The sequence below is a fragment of the Bison bison genome, unplaced genomic scaffold, assembly GCF_000754665.1.
Source record: "Bison bison bison isolate TAMUID 2011002044 unplaced genomic scaffold, Bison_UMD1.0 scf7180017864238, whole genome shotgun sequence".
Taxonomy (NCBI): Eukaryota; Metazoa; Chordata; class Mammalia; order Artiodactyla; family Bovidae; genus Bison; species Bison bison.
The window spans coordinates 7,326,253-7,342,915 of record NW_011494810.1 but is presented as its reverse complement, the minus strand read 5'-3'; positions in this window follow the sequence as shown (position 1 = coordinate 7,342,915).

Below are 16,663 nucleotides of genomic sequence, written 5' to 3'. Positions count from 1 at the left end.
ATCATTTTGAAAGATTTTCCTCAAAGAAACATTCTTTTATGTAACAGTTTCATTGTGTTTCCTTGACAACATTGTTGCTAAGAATGTCTCTTTGAGGCAATAAAGAATTTGTGATAAATGATTGATGTCTGTTTTTAAAATAGAAAATGTGATTTATGCCATATGTAGTTAAACATATCATTATAACCATACAACCAAGTATAGGTTGCCAACATACCAGCTAAAGCTGTATTAAATATTGTTTATTGCAAAAAGTCAAATTCAACAGATAAAAAACTTCAAAAACTAGACAAAATGATAAACTCCAGAATAAGCAGATGTACTAATGTCACAGGTGCTTTAAGAATAACTGATATAGACATCAACCTTTTCCAAATGGCAACAAAATTGTCTCAAACTGAACTTATCATTCACTGAGGCATTTATTCACTGTTGAGCTGTGAACTATACTCAATTGCTGAATTTTAATTGGTAAAAACCTCTTTGGAAAGTAATAACTGAAGAGGGAAAGCAGCATCTACTCTGTGTAGTAAATAGAGTGAAACAACAATCTGCCTTTGCCTCACACTTAACCTGTTAAGACAGAGATACTTCAAAAGATTACTTAGTCCCTTCTGCCAGAGTCAGGCAATCGATCTTCTAGATGGTTTGCCAAGAAGAACTGTTCTAAAGCTATAATCTAGTATTTAATTTAACATATGTGGTTGATGTTCCATCTTGGAATCATGAAAAATAAAACACAGCTGAACTGCCCAATTGTGGGAGGAAATGTGGTAATAATACATTTTTTCTTTAGTATTTTTTAAGCATGTGCATGCTTAATTCACTGCAGCTGGATGGTAACACCAAAATGACTACCCTTTAGCACACTTTCCCACTACTAAGACTGATCAGCTGGTCTAACAATTACAATGTGCAATGACTGTCACCCCAAATTAGAAATAGAACTTCAGATGTGCATATAAAAATGGGATAATCACAGCTGTAAAAATCACCTCAAAGTGTAAACTGGTCAAGATGATGGAACAACTGCACACTTCATTAACCCTTTCTCCTCTAAAGAGATAAAGGGTAAAATATTAAAAAAGAGGAAGGATGTGGATTTAAATACATTATAGACACCTTTGCCAACTTAAAAGATAACAAAAGTCAAGTTGAAAAGCAGGAGTCAAAGCAGAATTTGTGTGTTTCAAGTCTTGAAGCAAACAACAGATGCTAGGGGTAAGAGGAATTTTTTAAATTGTCCACACAAAAATAAAGGGCTGAATTTCTAGGCCAAACTTTCACCCAATGGTGAGACAGAGCTTTAAAAAATTGCTATGAAATGTTACTGAAGCTGTAGCTCATGCTGTGCTCTAGGCTAAGAGTAACTGAATCCAATCTCTCAACGGCTTTTAAGTTGACAACTAAAGAACCTGGTTTGGAATGGAGTCAAAAGAACTATTCAAGGTAACTGCAAGTCCTCTAAACATGAAGATTGAGTCCAGAAGGCCATTCATCAGCATCTATGAAACTGTGGCTAACATGCCAGCTTGAAGGTGGGCTAAAACCCCAGTCTCTCCATGGTTCTTTAAAGTCACCTCTTTATTTAGCTTATATTCTCTGACTTGATTTATCCTTACTAATATGTTACTCCCTAGTGTCCGGAGAAGGCAATGGCACCCCACTCCAGTACTCTTGCTTGGAAAATCCCATGGACGGAGGAGCCTGGTAGGCTGCAGTCCATGGGGTCGCTAGGAGTCGGACACAACTGCGTGACTTCACTTCCACTTTTCACTTTCATGCATTGGAGAAGGAAAGGGCAACCCACTCCAATGTTCTTGCCTGGAGAATCCCAGGGACAGGGGAGCCTGGTGGGCTGCCGTCTATTGGGTCGCACAGAGTCGGACATGACTGAAGCGACTTAGCAGCAGCAGTATCCTTCAACTGAAACATCAATGAATTTTTCTATTTTCCCCCAAATTACTATCTATTATATCACAAGGACTCTTTCTTGTCTAAATATCATTATTTATTATTTTATTTAAATCACTTAGAAGATGTTTACAGTGTACCTGATACTCTTTTTACAACTTTATAAATTTCACTTATTTTAGTAATAAGGACCCTAAAGTAAGACAGGCATCACAGGGAACATCTTGTGCATAAGCCAGAGTAGGACACACAAAAGAACCCCAGGTATTCAGATGGTTTCTACAAGCGTTGAACATGTTACATACCAAACACCCTATCAGGAATGGCCAAACTTTATTCATCTGCATGGATAAAGAGTTACCACTAGAACCAGAGAAGTAACTTCAATCTGATATTAGAACTTTCTACATACTTCTATACTTTCACCCATAAAAAATTAAGCATTGTTCTCATTATGGGCCATTCATTTTCAAAAAAATCTTGTTAAGGTTCTGAATTCAGGTATCCTTCTAGAGATAGATACATAGATAGAGCTAAAGACACATAGATATATAGGTATAGATATATAAAATGCAGATTTTATAGAGAGATTTTTATACAGGGGTGGGTAAATTCAACCTGACTTTACATCAAGATGCTTGCTCATGGGAAAAACAAATCAAGAAACTAAGACTTATGAAATTAAGCTTATTCTTGTCTGGCTTGCCTCATGTTATAAAATTTGCATTTCACTTGTAAAACAAGATGTGATTCTGATAACTCTCTATAAGAATTTCATGATAAAAGGCATGGTATGTCAACATGAAAAGATGGTTTAGTTTTATCATAAGTAACACTGTGCTGTTTAACATCTTATGATTTTTGAAGGATGTAATCTCAAGTTACACAGAGAGTAAATCATTGTCATTAGTTTTACAAGGACATCATCACTAAGAATTGTTTTACATAGTAATTTTCCCTCGATCCTTAAAATATATTATCAACTAACACAACTCTTCATAAATACATCCATTTCACAAAGCACTTGTACACAAACCATCTCAGGAATCTTTTCATCAATCTGTAATTAACAGAGATAGGAATAAACTTTTCTTCAATTCAACCCATTGTAGTAACATATTCTATTGCTGTGCTTTGTCTATTACTTTCTCTGTCTACTATGACTGGCAGCACACTATATTTTATAACTGCAGGGCATATTACATGATGCTGAGCTTTCAGTAATTGTCTTCATTACATGTACCATCTACCAAACTATTCAGCAGTCTCTCATTATTTCTTATTCATTCAATCATCAGATAATAAGTATTGAGCATATAGTATGTCCCAGGTTATGGAGAGCCACATATGAACAAAACAGCAATGGCCCTTGCCCTCATTTGGTTTGCAAACTAGTTCTTCGGAAGAAATATGTCCCAAGGTAAATCTGTGACTGATTTCCTTTAATCAGTTCATTCTATCAAATTGCCAAAATTACAAATTGTTTTCCTACTATATATATGCTCTTTCAAAAACAAAATTACACAATCAGTAATAGCAGTTGCTTTCATGGTTTAGGAGAAAAGGGGAGTAATAATTAAATATTAAAAAACTGCCATTTTATTGCAAAGATTAATCTCCTAAGTGTATGTGTATATATGTGTGTGTGTGTGTGTGTGTGTGTGTGTGTGTGTGTGTAGACCCTTTAGAGTTCTTCTGGAGCCAAATAATGTTTCTGAAATCTTTTGATTCTATCTCCATTGCTATTAAAATGGAAATAATTGCCAAAATCTCCTGAGAGTTAAGAGGAGTTATCATGACAAGTTAATAAAACATGCCACTTGTTGGCAAGTTTTACAATAATCCCAAGACTGCCATGGTTATACCTTTTACCTGAAAATGAAGCTTTCTTCCCAGACAGAAAAGATTTTTTGCTGGAAGTTACCAGCAAAAACTGAAGCCAAGATGACATTGCATAAATTGTGTGGTGTGGTTCCCACAACACTACAGAAAGATAAGATCAACGTGCAGTGTCAATTAGTGACTTTTTTCCTGGTAGAACCAATGACCTCTTTAAACTCTTTGCTAGTGCATAGGTTGAGGGTACAAGCCCCCCAGAGGCACTTGCTACTACAGAAGAGCTTTAGGGGGAACTACACATATTCTAATTCAAATATCAAGGTCAAAGAACACACCAATGTTGCTAAAATGATCACTCTCAGTTGTGGAAGAGGACAAAAAGAAAGGAAGACCCAGAGGTTTAAAATCTTACAGACTGCTCCTGCCTAAAAACTACAAATTGGTCTTTAGAAATAAATTCAGTTTTGAATAATTGATGTTTGCATTTCCCTTCTAACTTTTTAAATCTGAGTGTTCTTCTTAATCATATGTTCATCAAATTTCTCCAAAGCCGTTTTTTTGTTGTTGTTGCTAACAACCTCTGCAGTATCTCCCTTTAATTACTGTTCGTGCAACCCTCAGTGTGAATCGTACCAAAAGCAGATGGTGTCTCCTCCTATGAAGCAAGCATTTGGCCACACAGCATGAGAGTGCCACTTTCTTAAGTTTGATAGGTACCGTTTGGTCTGGTTGCATCTCTATATCATAATTTGTTAAGCACATGACATCTTTTAGACCACTTTGTCAAATTTCGGTCTACTCCTCACCTGCAACAAGCACCATTCCATAAATACAGAAACGTACTTCAAGAATCAAGAAATTCTAGCACTTTTAGATACCAAAAAAATCATGTTCATGTTTATATAAGTTTAACATCAAACTTTATAAAATCCAATACAAGCCAAAGAAACCATTTCTAAGATTCAAATACAAAGAAAGGTCATTTAAGGTTTATACTCTGTTTTCTATCTTAGAGGGCTTTAACCTTAGAAAGTACATTGTAAAATCATTTTCCACTATCATTCTTTACTATATTACCATGAACTAATTTTTCTTGGGTCAATGCAAAATACCACTGTTCCTAGTGATTATCACTTGAGGTGATCATCAATAGTGTTAGTCACAGTCACCAGGACACCATAGTAGAAAGTTAAAAACTATTTGATATACTTTGTCAGTTTCTAATATAGCAAGTGGAGCAATTGAATGTAATCAACTTACAACAAGGTGCATATATTGGACAATACAACATTCTAATGGAATTAAATTTCTATTTTGTAAAGGCAGTTATATGAGCTGAGTTGGGAGAGATGAGTGTTTAGAAACCATAAATAATCCTTTCAAACCATGACAGGCAATTTTACTTGCACACAAATGAATGATTTTTAAATGAACAGAGATTCACTTTTTGGCAAGTACTTTACAAAAGATCTAGTTTATACCATCAAAAACTAGTCAACTGAATATAGAAATTCCCTTTACATTTTCCCATCCTAGGAAAATCTTCCCAATCAATAAGAATACTTTTTATCAAGCAAAGCTTCTATAATTCAATCTCATAATTAATCATTTCCTATAAGTACACTCTCACAGTAAAAACCTAGCCCATGAAGGAAACACAAAACAGGAAATAGAAAGGCTCAAAGAAGCAGTACTACCAGTTACTCTTAATCTCATTCTCTCTAATGTCTTCAGCTCCAGTTCGGAAGACAGAGAAGACACTCATCCTCACCAGGAAGAAGCAAAGCTAAATAACACAGAAGACGAAGATAATTTGCCCTTTACTTGTTAATATCTCATCATCTTCCCACCGTTCCAACATCCAACCTCACTGCCTTCCATTGTTCTTCGTTTATTCCAGATCTACTTATTTAGCATCTAGTATGTGTCAAGGATTTTCTTAAAAAGTGAAGACTCAAACAAAAGCAAACGTGGTCTGGGTACCCCTCATGGAACATGATCTAGAAGAGAAGATAAACCTAAACTAATAAACTCACGAATAGAGGTGAAGTTATTACCATGATTAAATGACAGGAAGAGAAGATATGTGATGTCATATCAGATCATCACAGGATGGTTTGCTGTGATCTGGAGGAAGAGGTAAGTTTTCTCTGAGGCATCAACCCCTAGGTGGACATTTGAACTTGTTCAGTCAGTCCAGTTCAGTTCAGTCGCTCAGTCATGTCCGACTCTTTGTGACCCCATGAACTGCAGCACACCAGACCTCCCCATCCATCACGAAATCAAGGAGTTCACTCAGACTCACATCCATCGAGTCGGTGATGCCATAGAGCCATCTCATCCTCTGCCGTCCGCTTCTCCTCCTGCCCCCAATCCCTCCCAGCATCAGAGTCTTTTCCCATGAGTCAACTCTTCGCATAAGGTGGCCAAAGTACTGGAGTTTCAGCTTTAGCATCATTCCTTTCAAAGAATACCCAGGACTGATCTCCTTTAGAATGCACTGGTTAGATCTCCTTGCAGTACAAGGGACTCTCAACAGTCTTCAACACCACAGTTCAAAAGCATCAATTCTTCAGCGCTCAGCTTTCTTCACAGTCCAACTCTCACATTTATACATGACCACTGGAAAAACCATAGCCTTGACTAGACGGACCTTTGTTGGCAAAGTAATGTCTCTGCTTTTGAATATGCTATCTAGGTTGGTCATAACTTTCCTTCCAAGGCATAAGCATCTTTTAATTTCATGGCTGCAATCACCATCTGCAGTGATTTTGGAGCCCAAAAAAAGAGTCTGACACTGTTTCCCCATCTACTTGCCATGAAGTGATGGGACCAGATGCCATGATCTTCGTTTTCTGAATGTTGAGCTTTAAGCCAATTTTTTCACTCTCCTCTTTCACTTTCATCAAGAGGCTTTTTAGTTCCTCTTCACTTTCTGCCATAATGGTGGTGTCATCTGAATATCTGAGGTTATTAGTATTTCTCCCAGCAATCTTGATTCCAGCTTTTGCTTCTTCCAGCCCATTGTTTCTCATGATGTACTCTGCATATAAGTTAAATAAGCAGGGTGACAATATACAGCCTTGACATACTCCTTTTCCTATTTGGAACCAGTCTGTTGTTCCATGTCCAGTTCTAACTGCTGCTTCCTGACCTGCATACAGATTTCTCAAGAGGCAGGTCAGGTGGTCTGGTATTCCCATCTCTTTCAGAATTTTCCACTGTTTCTTGTGATCCACACAGTCAAAGGCTTTGGCATAGTCAATAAAGCAGAAATAGATGTTTTTCTGGAACTCTCTTGCTTTTTCCATGATCCAGCAGATGTTGGCAATTTGATCTCTGGTTCCTCTGCCTTTTCTAAAACCAGCTTGAACATCTGGAAGTTCACAGTTCACATATTGCTGAAGCCTGGCTTGGAGAATTTTGAGCATTACTTTACTAGAGTGTGAGATGAGTGCAATTGTGTGGTAGTTTGAGCATTCTCTGGCATTGCCTTTCTTTGGGATTGAAATGAAAACTGACCTTTTCCAATCCTGTGGTCACTGCTGAATTTTTCAAATTTGCTGGCATATTGAGTGCAGCACTTCACAGCATCATCTTTCAGGTTTTGAAATAGCTCAACTGGAATTCCATCACCTCCACTAGCTTTGTTCGTAGTGATGCTTCCTAAGGCCCACTTGACTTCACATTCCAGGATGTCTGGCTCTAGGTGAGTGATCACACCATCATGATTATCTTGGTCGTGAAGCTCTTTTTTGTACAGTTCTTCTGTGTATTCTTGCCATGTCTTCTTAATATCTTCTGCTCCTGTTAGGTCCATACCATTTCTGTCTTTTATTGTGCCCATCTTTGCATGAAATGTTCCCTTGGTATCTCGAATTTTCTTGAAGAGATCTCTAGTCTTTCCCATTCTGTTGTTTTCCTCTATTTCTTTGCATTGATCGCTGAGGACGGCTTTCTTATCTCTCCTTGCTATTCTTTGGATCTCTGCATTCAAATGGGTATATCTTTCCTTTTCTCCTTTGCTTTTCACCTCTCTTCTTTTCACAGCTATTTGTAAGGCCTCCCAAGACAGCCATTTTGCTTTTTTGCATTTCTTTTCCATGGGGATGGTCTTAATCCATGTCTCCTGTGCAATATCATGAACCTCCGTCCATAGTTCATCAGGCACTCTATCCATCAGATCTAGTCCCTTAAATCTATTTCTCACTTCCACTGTATAATCATAAGGGATTTTATTTAGGTCATACCTGAATGATCTAGTGGTTTTCCCTACTTTCTTCAATTTAAGTCTGAATTTGGCAATAAGGAGTTCATGATCTGAGCCACAGTCAGCTCCCAGTCTTGTTTTTGCTGACATACTCCTAAGAATACAATCAATCTGATTTCGGTGTTGACCATCTGGTGATGTCCATGTGTAGAGTCCTCTTGTGTTGTTGGAAGAGGGTGTTTGCTATGACCAGTGCATTCTCTTGGCGAAACTCTTAGCCTTTGCTCTGCTTCATTCCATATTCCAAGGCCAAATTTCCCTTGTTACTCCAGGTGTTTCTTGACTTCCTACTTTTGGATTCAACTGAAATGTTGACTTCACATAGCATGGACTGAACAACAACAATAAATAGACCCAGTTTATTGAACTTGTTGGGAGTGGGCAAACAAGAAAGGATCAGAGAGATAAAGCAACTCAGGCAGAAGGAAGAGTATGTACTGAAGGAGAACAATCAGGACACAGTTTAGTTGTTCCATGTGAAACAATTAATTAATTAGTGAACAAGCAGGAAGAGCTGGGGAATGGGATGAAGTCTTATTGGGAAGAGGTGGGGTCTGTTCATGGAGGGTCTTTACATTTATGTTAAGGGTTTGGATCTTTATCATAAGAGCAATGAGAAGTCATCAAAAGATTTTTGAGCAAGGGGCTGGAGTGTTAAATTTGAAATGAACACTTTCACTCCAGTATAAGCAACAGAAAGGGGAAAGTGGAGTAGAGAGAGAAAAAAGTAGGGAGTAGGTCACATAGATGCCATTGCAGTGGTTCAGGAAAGAAGATGGTAGCTTCAATAGGACAATGAAATTAATAATGATCCAGAGGGAGGGATATCTGTGGGAAATACTGAAGAGGTAAAACTTACAAAATTGTTAGATGGATTGAATATAGCATCTGTAGGCTATAGGATGTTTTAAGGTAACTAAATTTCTGGTTTGGGTAATGTGTGGAACATGGCATTATTTACTGAGAAAGATAATAAAAGGTACAGACTAGGCTTGATGAGGGAAGTAGGAAGGAGGACAATTTGTTGATTTGGATACAAAGTCCAGGCACTGTGGAGGTGAAATTGTCAAGCAGACTATTGAAAAGATGGGACTGGAGTCTAGGGAAGGGACTGGCTGGAATCACTAATTTGTAAGTCTTCTGCACACATGTGTGAATTGAGCATTGAATGAGTTTTTGAATACCCAGGGCAAGAGTCCAGAGGGAAAAACAGAGTCTAGGAGCCACCTCTGAGAAAACTCAAGATTTAGCAGCTTGACAGATGTGAATCCAGTTGCAAAAGTGACATCTCTCTCTTTGACCACCTTCTTGAAACCTTATGACTTAAAAGGCCAACCAACCAGAGAACAGGGTTATCCTAGAAGGCTATGAAAAAAGACTGTTCAAGGAATGGTGGAGAGATAATACACAATGAAAGCTAGTGAAATGTCAAGGAAAATGAGTGTTGATAAATGTCTCTGGGAAAGGTCATTTCTGAATGTGTAATAGCTACATTGCTGGAGTAGAATGGGATGGATGGAAGTCAAACCAGAGTACATAAATGGGTGAATGGGAGACAGAGACTCTTCAAAAGTCTGCTGTTACTGGCCTTCTGGACTCAAATCTGAGCCAGCCCCCCACAGCCCCAGTCTTCCTGAAGCTGCACAGGGCTCTGGTGAGGCTCCACCTTCACCTTGAACCAGCAGGTCTCTACCACAGAACTCAGGAGTCACAGCAGACCTCTGTTTCAGACTCTCCAGCTGCGTACACTTGGCTGTGGTTGATGTGCAGCTAGAATCAGAAGCCAGCTCTAACCTATGCTGTAACCCAGTGTGCCTCAAATCTTAGGCATTCATATACAACTACCACAATTACTATCATGTATGTGTACCTCTAAAGCTATTATTTACTTTTTATATTTCTTTAAATCAGGCCACTTTAAAACATAAATTATCATTAAAGGAAAACATATGCTAAGACCACAGGAAAAACTATCACTTGTCATAAAATTTTAAAACAGAGAAAGCAAAATGTTAAGTTCTAGCTAGATACTTCAGCACATTGAAGACTCTGAACTTGACATATGTTTTAAAATAAATGACCTAAATGTACACACTGCTATATTTAAAATAGATAACCAACAAAGACCTATTGTGTAGCCCATGGAACTCTGCTCAATGTTATGTGCCAGCCTGGATGGCAGGGAGGTTTGGGGGAGAATGGACACATGTATATGTATGGCTGAGTCCCTAAGCTGTTCACAGCTTGGGGTAGCTGAAACTACCACAACATTGTTAATCGGCTATACCCCAATACAAAATGTTTCTGGCATTAAAAAATAACAATATGATAATTAAAAATAAATAAATAAAATAAATGACCTAAAGGTGAGAGGTGCTGGTTAGCAAGAGAAATGTTAAAAAATATATTCACCCCAAAACACAGTTGAATATTTTCATTAGGTGATAGGTTTAATTCTTGCACATGTTCTAAAACTGGTATTTATAAATTCAGAGATGTAGAAAAATAAAAATGTTCTGTCCCAGCTTGATTTATACTGTCCTATCTCATAATTGTCATGAGAACTACTTAGAATCTCCTCCTTGTAAGGTTATTCATAGAATTATTTGCCACAGCTTGCCATTAGTTATCCTTAGGGTCAAATTTTAAGTATTTAACAACATAATAGAAAGTGTCAATTTATTCGAGAAATATTTAGTGAGTCATGTACTTCCCCAGGGGCTTCCCTCATAACTCAGCCAGTAAAGAGTCTGCCTGCAATGTAGGAGACCTGGGTTCAATTCCCGAGTCAGGAAGATCCCCTGGAGAAGGAAATGGCAACCCACTCCATTGTTCTTTCCTGGAGAAGCCCATGAATAGAGGAGCCTGGCAGGCTACATACAGCTATGAGGTCGCAAGAATAGGACATGATTGAGCAACGAAGTGCACACACACACTGGTCCTGCCCCAGGGGTTCAGACACGAATAAAACAAAGTGTCTATCATCCAGGAGTTTCATACGGAGACGGGAGATGCATATGTAAACAAATCATACAGTCAGAAGCACAACAATAAAGTTTAGAAAAGGAAATGGTTAACTATTTAACTATCTGGGCTGGGTGGGAAGAAAGAGATGGGCAGGTTGTCAGGGAAGTCTTTCTGGAAGAGATTTACACACACACCCCAGACTATCTTTGCTTATTATGTACTGAGAATTTTTACCTGTGTCTGTGCCGACTACTACATTTGTGTCTCATCAATTTCTTATTTATTACTTATATGAGGTTTACTTTATTCAAATTTAAAGGATATTTTACGTTAATTAATAGTTTAATTTTTCTCCTGGAGGCAGTGGGCTTTTCAGTTATCTAGGAAGCATGACCTGGCTAAAAGAACCTGCATGCTAAGACACTTCAATCCTGTCTGACCCTTTGCAACCTTATGAACTGTAGCCCTCCAGGCTCCTCTGTCCATGGGATTCTCCAGGCAAGAATACTGGAGTGGGTTGCCATGCCCTCCTCCAGGGGATCTTCCCAACCCAGGGATTGAACCTACATCTCTTACGTCTCCTGCATTGTTCCTTACCACTAATGCCACCTGGGAAGCCTGGCTTTGAGAGCACCACATCACAAGTCAGGAAACCCATGGGCTCAGGTCATCCTTCTTTTTATCCCTATAACCTTGGAAAACCACAATTTCTGAGCTTCAGGTTCTCCTTTTATAAAAGAAGGACAATAAAAGCTGAAATTCTTTGATTTACAGTAGCCTAGAATATCTATTTTTATGCAAATCACTGTAAAAGATAAAAATATTTTAGAGGGATAATTTAATTAAAAGTTGATTTTAAATTACAAAATGGTATCAGACATATGACATCCGATACAGCTATCTTGAGGGAAAGAAACCAATCCAAATGTATTTCAGTTAATTCTCAGGAAGAAATTTCTTTAATTATGACAAGAGATTAAAAACATATTATTTAATGAGTCTTTCCAAAAAGCAATATACATAAATAAGACATGGAATTTAACTCCACTTATTGTAAAATGAAATAAAACTTTATAACTACATTTGTTTCAAAATGAATTTTTAAAGGTTCACTAAACTATATACCAGTTTATATATAGTATATAGTTTTTATAGTATAAACTATATACTATATAAACTATATACCAGTGTCTACTGACACTGGTTCTATATAAGGAGGTCAGTGGGTGGTAAGGGCTGGATTACACATAGCAGAGGTTAGCTGATGAAGAGGAAGTGAAGAGAAAATGGGTAAGAAATAAAGGCAGTATTGACTTTTTGTTCTATATAATTCTGTGTTGTTTGAATTTTTATAGTAAGAATTATTCATGTCTCATTTAGTTAAAAAAGACACATTTTAAATAATAAGGCTTATGGATTCAAGGAGACAGATTAAGTATTCACATTACATCTTTAGAAATAACATCATAAACATACTAAGCATGCTAGAGTGGCTAAGACGGCAGAGTAGGAAAACGCTGAGCCTACCCCGTCCCATGGGAAAAACCTAAACCACAGCCATTTGCAGAAACACTGGACAACTACTAGCAGAAAAGGTCCACAACCAAAGATTTAAAGAAGGGACCACAATCAAGACAGGTAGAAGGGACAGAGTACAGTCAAGACTCATACTCCCAGTGGGTGACCCACGATGTTGTTCAGTCACCAAGTCGTGTCTGACTCTTTGTGACCCCATGAACTACAGCACACCAGGCTTTCCTGTCCTTCATAATCTCCTGAAGCTTGCTTAAACTCATGTCCACTGAGTCAGTGATGCCATCCAACCATCTCCTCCTCTGTCATCCCCTTCTCCTCCTGCCCTGAATCTTTCCCAGCATCGGGGTCTTTTCCAGTGAGTCAGTTCTTCACATCAGGTGGCCAAAGTATTGGTGTTTCAGCTTCAGCATAGGTCCATTCAATGAATATTCAGGGTTGATTTCCTTTAGGATTGACTGGTTTGGCCTCCTTGCTGTCCAAGGGACTCTAAAGAGTCTTCTCCAACACTACAGTTTGAAAGTCAATTCTTCAGTGCTCAGCCTTCTTTATGGTCCAACTCTCACATTTATGCGCTTCCCTTGTGGCTCAGGTGGTAAAGAATCCACCTACAATGCAGGAGACCTGGGTTCGATCCCTAGGTTGGGAAGATCCCCTGGAGAAGGGAAAGGCTACCCACTCCAGTATTCTGGCCTGGAGAATTCAACAGACTGTATAGTCCATGGGGTCACAAAAAGTCAGACATGACTGAGTGACTTTCACTCTCACTTCCATACATGGTTACTAGAAAAACCATAGCTTTGACTATATGGACCTTTGTGGGATGATAATTATAATTGTAGAAATTCTTTCTCTTAAGCATGGAGTCTGAGCCCCACTGGATTCCTCAGCTCAGGGGTCCTGCACCAAGAAGACAAGCCCCCAGAATGACTGGCTTTGAAGACTAAGGGAGCTTACTTCTGAGAGTAGCAGAGGACTATAGGAAATAGAGATTCCACTCCTAAAGGGATCTAACACTCCCAAAACCAGGGCCGAGGCAATAATTTGAAAAGATGCCTAGGTCTACCCCTCCCGCTGACCTTAGAGCCTCCCAGAGAGGCAGAAGGCCAATGGAGTTCACACTGGAAACATAAACCCTGGCAGCTAGTATTTCTGAAAGCTTGTTCTACCACAAGGACACTGTGGACAGCAAGAGACATCTTGGGATTCTTCCTCTAGCTTTTTACTGAAGGGACCCAACCCTGCACACCAGCCTGTGGGCACCAGTACTGAGCTGCCTCAAGCCAAACAGCCAGCTGCACAGGGACACAGCCCCACCCACCAGCAGGCTAACTTCCTTAAGATCTCCTGAGCCCACAGCTGACCCAAGGCCTGCTCCTGTCCACCAGAGGGGTAAGGCATGGTCCCACATATCAGTCTGCCAATGCTATGCCCAGGGCCCCCTAGTGCCCTATAGCCAGCTGCTGCGATCTGGCCCCATCCACCCGTAGGCCATAAGCAACACCTGGATCCCCAAGAACCCACAGCCAGAGACCTCAGAACCCAGCCCCCACCAGTGGGCTAGCAAGAGCCCCAGGACCAGCCTTACCCACCAGTGGGAAGGCACCAGCCCAAGGATCATCTGGAACATGACCCTACCCATCAGCGAGTCAACCCTGGCTCCAGGATTGCCAGGTCCAACAGCCAGAGACTCCAGGACATAACTCTGCCTGCCAGTGGGCAGGCACCAGTCCTAGGATCACCATAATCCCACAGTCTGCCATGTCAGTACCCAGCCCATCACCAGCAGGTTGGCACCAGCCCTGGACTTCCTGGGTCCCAGCCTTGCCCACCAACAGGCCAACATCAGTTCTAGAACACTCTGGGCTCCTCAGCCAACCACCATGGAATCAAGAACCATCCACCAAGGGGTCGATATCAGCCTCAGGATTATCCCAAACCTCACAGCCAGCCATGTCAGGAACCAGCCCCACCTACCAGCAGAGCGACTTTAGATCCAGGACATCCAGCCCTACAAACATCCACCCTAAAATCAGCTTCCAGGATGGGGCCACAACTAGCCCCAGAATCCCCCAGGGATCTGCAGCCAGCTGCCTTGTGACTCAGCCTCACACAGTGATGGGCATTCTCCACACAAGGCAGGGTCTGCCAACCAACTGAGCCAGGGGCCAGACACACATTCCAGATTTCTCACAGTAGTTAGCCCACCACAACAGAAGGATGCACGCAGCCCACATCGGGGTCACCCCTTAAAGCATATGTAGCTCTGTGGACCAAAAGGGAGTGTGCTCTTCAGACACACAGGAGGTCTCCTACAAAAGGCCACTTCTCCAAGGTCAGGAAACATAAACAACCCATAATGCATAGAAATAAAAACAGCAAATTAGGCAAAATAAGGTGACAAAGGAATATGTTCCAAATGAACAAACAAGATAAAAGCCCAGAAGAAGATGCACACATGCATGCTCACATATATACAACAGAATATTAAGTCACAAAAAACTGAAATCCTGTCATATGCAACAACATGAATTATCCTAGAAGGAATTATGCTACATGAAATAAGTCAAAGAAAAACAAATACTGCATGATTTCACTTATATGTGATATCTAAAAAGCAAAATAAATGAACAAACAGAACAAAACAAAACAGAGTTACAGATACAGAGAATAAACAAGTGGCTTCCAGATGTCTGGGGATTAGGGGGATCGTGGAGAAAAGAAATAGGTGAGGAAATTTAAGAAGTAAAAACTTCTAGTTGCAAAATAAATGAGTCACAGGGATGAAATGTACAATGCGAGGAATAAAGTCAATAATTACATAATATCTTTGTACGGTGTTTGTAAATAGAGTGGTGATAATTTTGAAATATGTAGAAATATGAAATCACTCTGTTGTGTAACAGGAACTAAAATGGTGTTTTAGGTCAATTATACTTCAAACACACACACACACACACACATAGAAAAAGAGATCAAATTTGTGGTGACCAGAGTGGGTGGAATTGGATGAAGGTGGTCAAAAGGTAAAACATGATAAATACAGTTAAACTGCTACAGGTTATAATGGAAGCTGCTAAAGAGACCCTGATGCTGGAAAAGATTGAAGGCAGGAGGAAAAGCAGACAATAGAGGATGAGATGGTTGGATGGCATCAACAACTCAATGGACATGAGTTTGAGCAAGCTCCAGGAGATGGTGAAAGACAGGGAAGCCTGGCGTGCTACAGTCCATGGGGTCACAAAGAGTCGGACATTGACTGAGCGACTGAACAAGAACAAAAGAGAGTAAATCCCGTTCTCAACATAAATAAAAGGGTTTTTCCCCCATTTGTTTAATTTTGTATCTATATGAGATAAGGGATGTTCACTAAACTTAATGCTTTATGATAATCACTTCATGACATATGTAAGTCAAGTCATTAAGTGGTACATTTTAAACTTATACAGTGCTGTATGCCAACTATATAACAATAAAAAAATAAAGCCATAAACAGATAGATACTAAATGAATAGAACAACAACAATCCCAAGAATGGGGTATGGTTGTCACTCATCAAGAATTTCAGTAGATTTCTAGAAGACAAAATAAATACAAGTTGATGATGTAAATCCAAGTCTAAAGGCAGAAGACGACCAAAGTCCCAGTTTGAAGACAGGCAGGCAGAGAAAAATAATTATTTTCTACTCAATTTTTTATTCTGTTCAGGCCTTTAGTGGATTGGATGTGGCCCGGCCACACTGGGGAAGACAAAGGGCTTCACTGTCTGCAGATTCAAATGCTAATATCACTTGGAAACACCCTTATAAACACATCTAGAGATAAAGTTTTACCAAACACTTGGGCATTTCCTGTCCCAGTCCAGTTGATGCATTAAAATTAACCATCACACTATTTAAGCAATCTCCAGGAAAACCCAAAGAAGGGGAGACAAAAACAAGGACATTAGAGGAAGCTTTAGCCTCTGATCCCATAGCCACAGCAAACTAGCCAGATAAATATAAAACAGTCCCTTAAAGCCTGTATACCTGTTCTTTTACCCAGTACATCATGTCTGGCTTTCAAAAAAAATTATGAAGTATACTAAAAGGCAAAAGCAAATAAACAAACACAAGAACACCACAGCTTGAAGAGATGGAG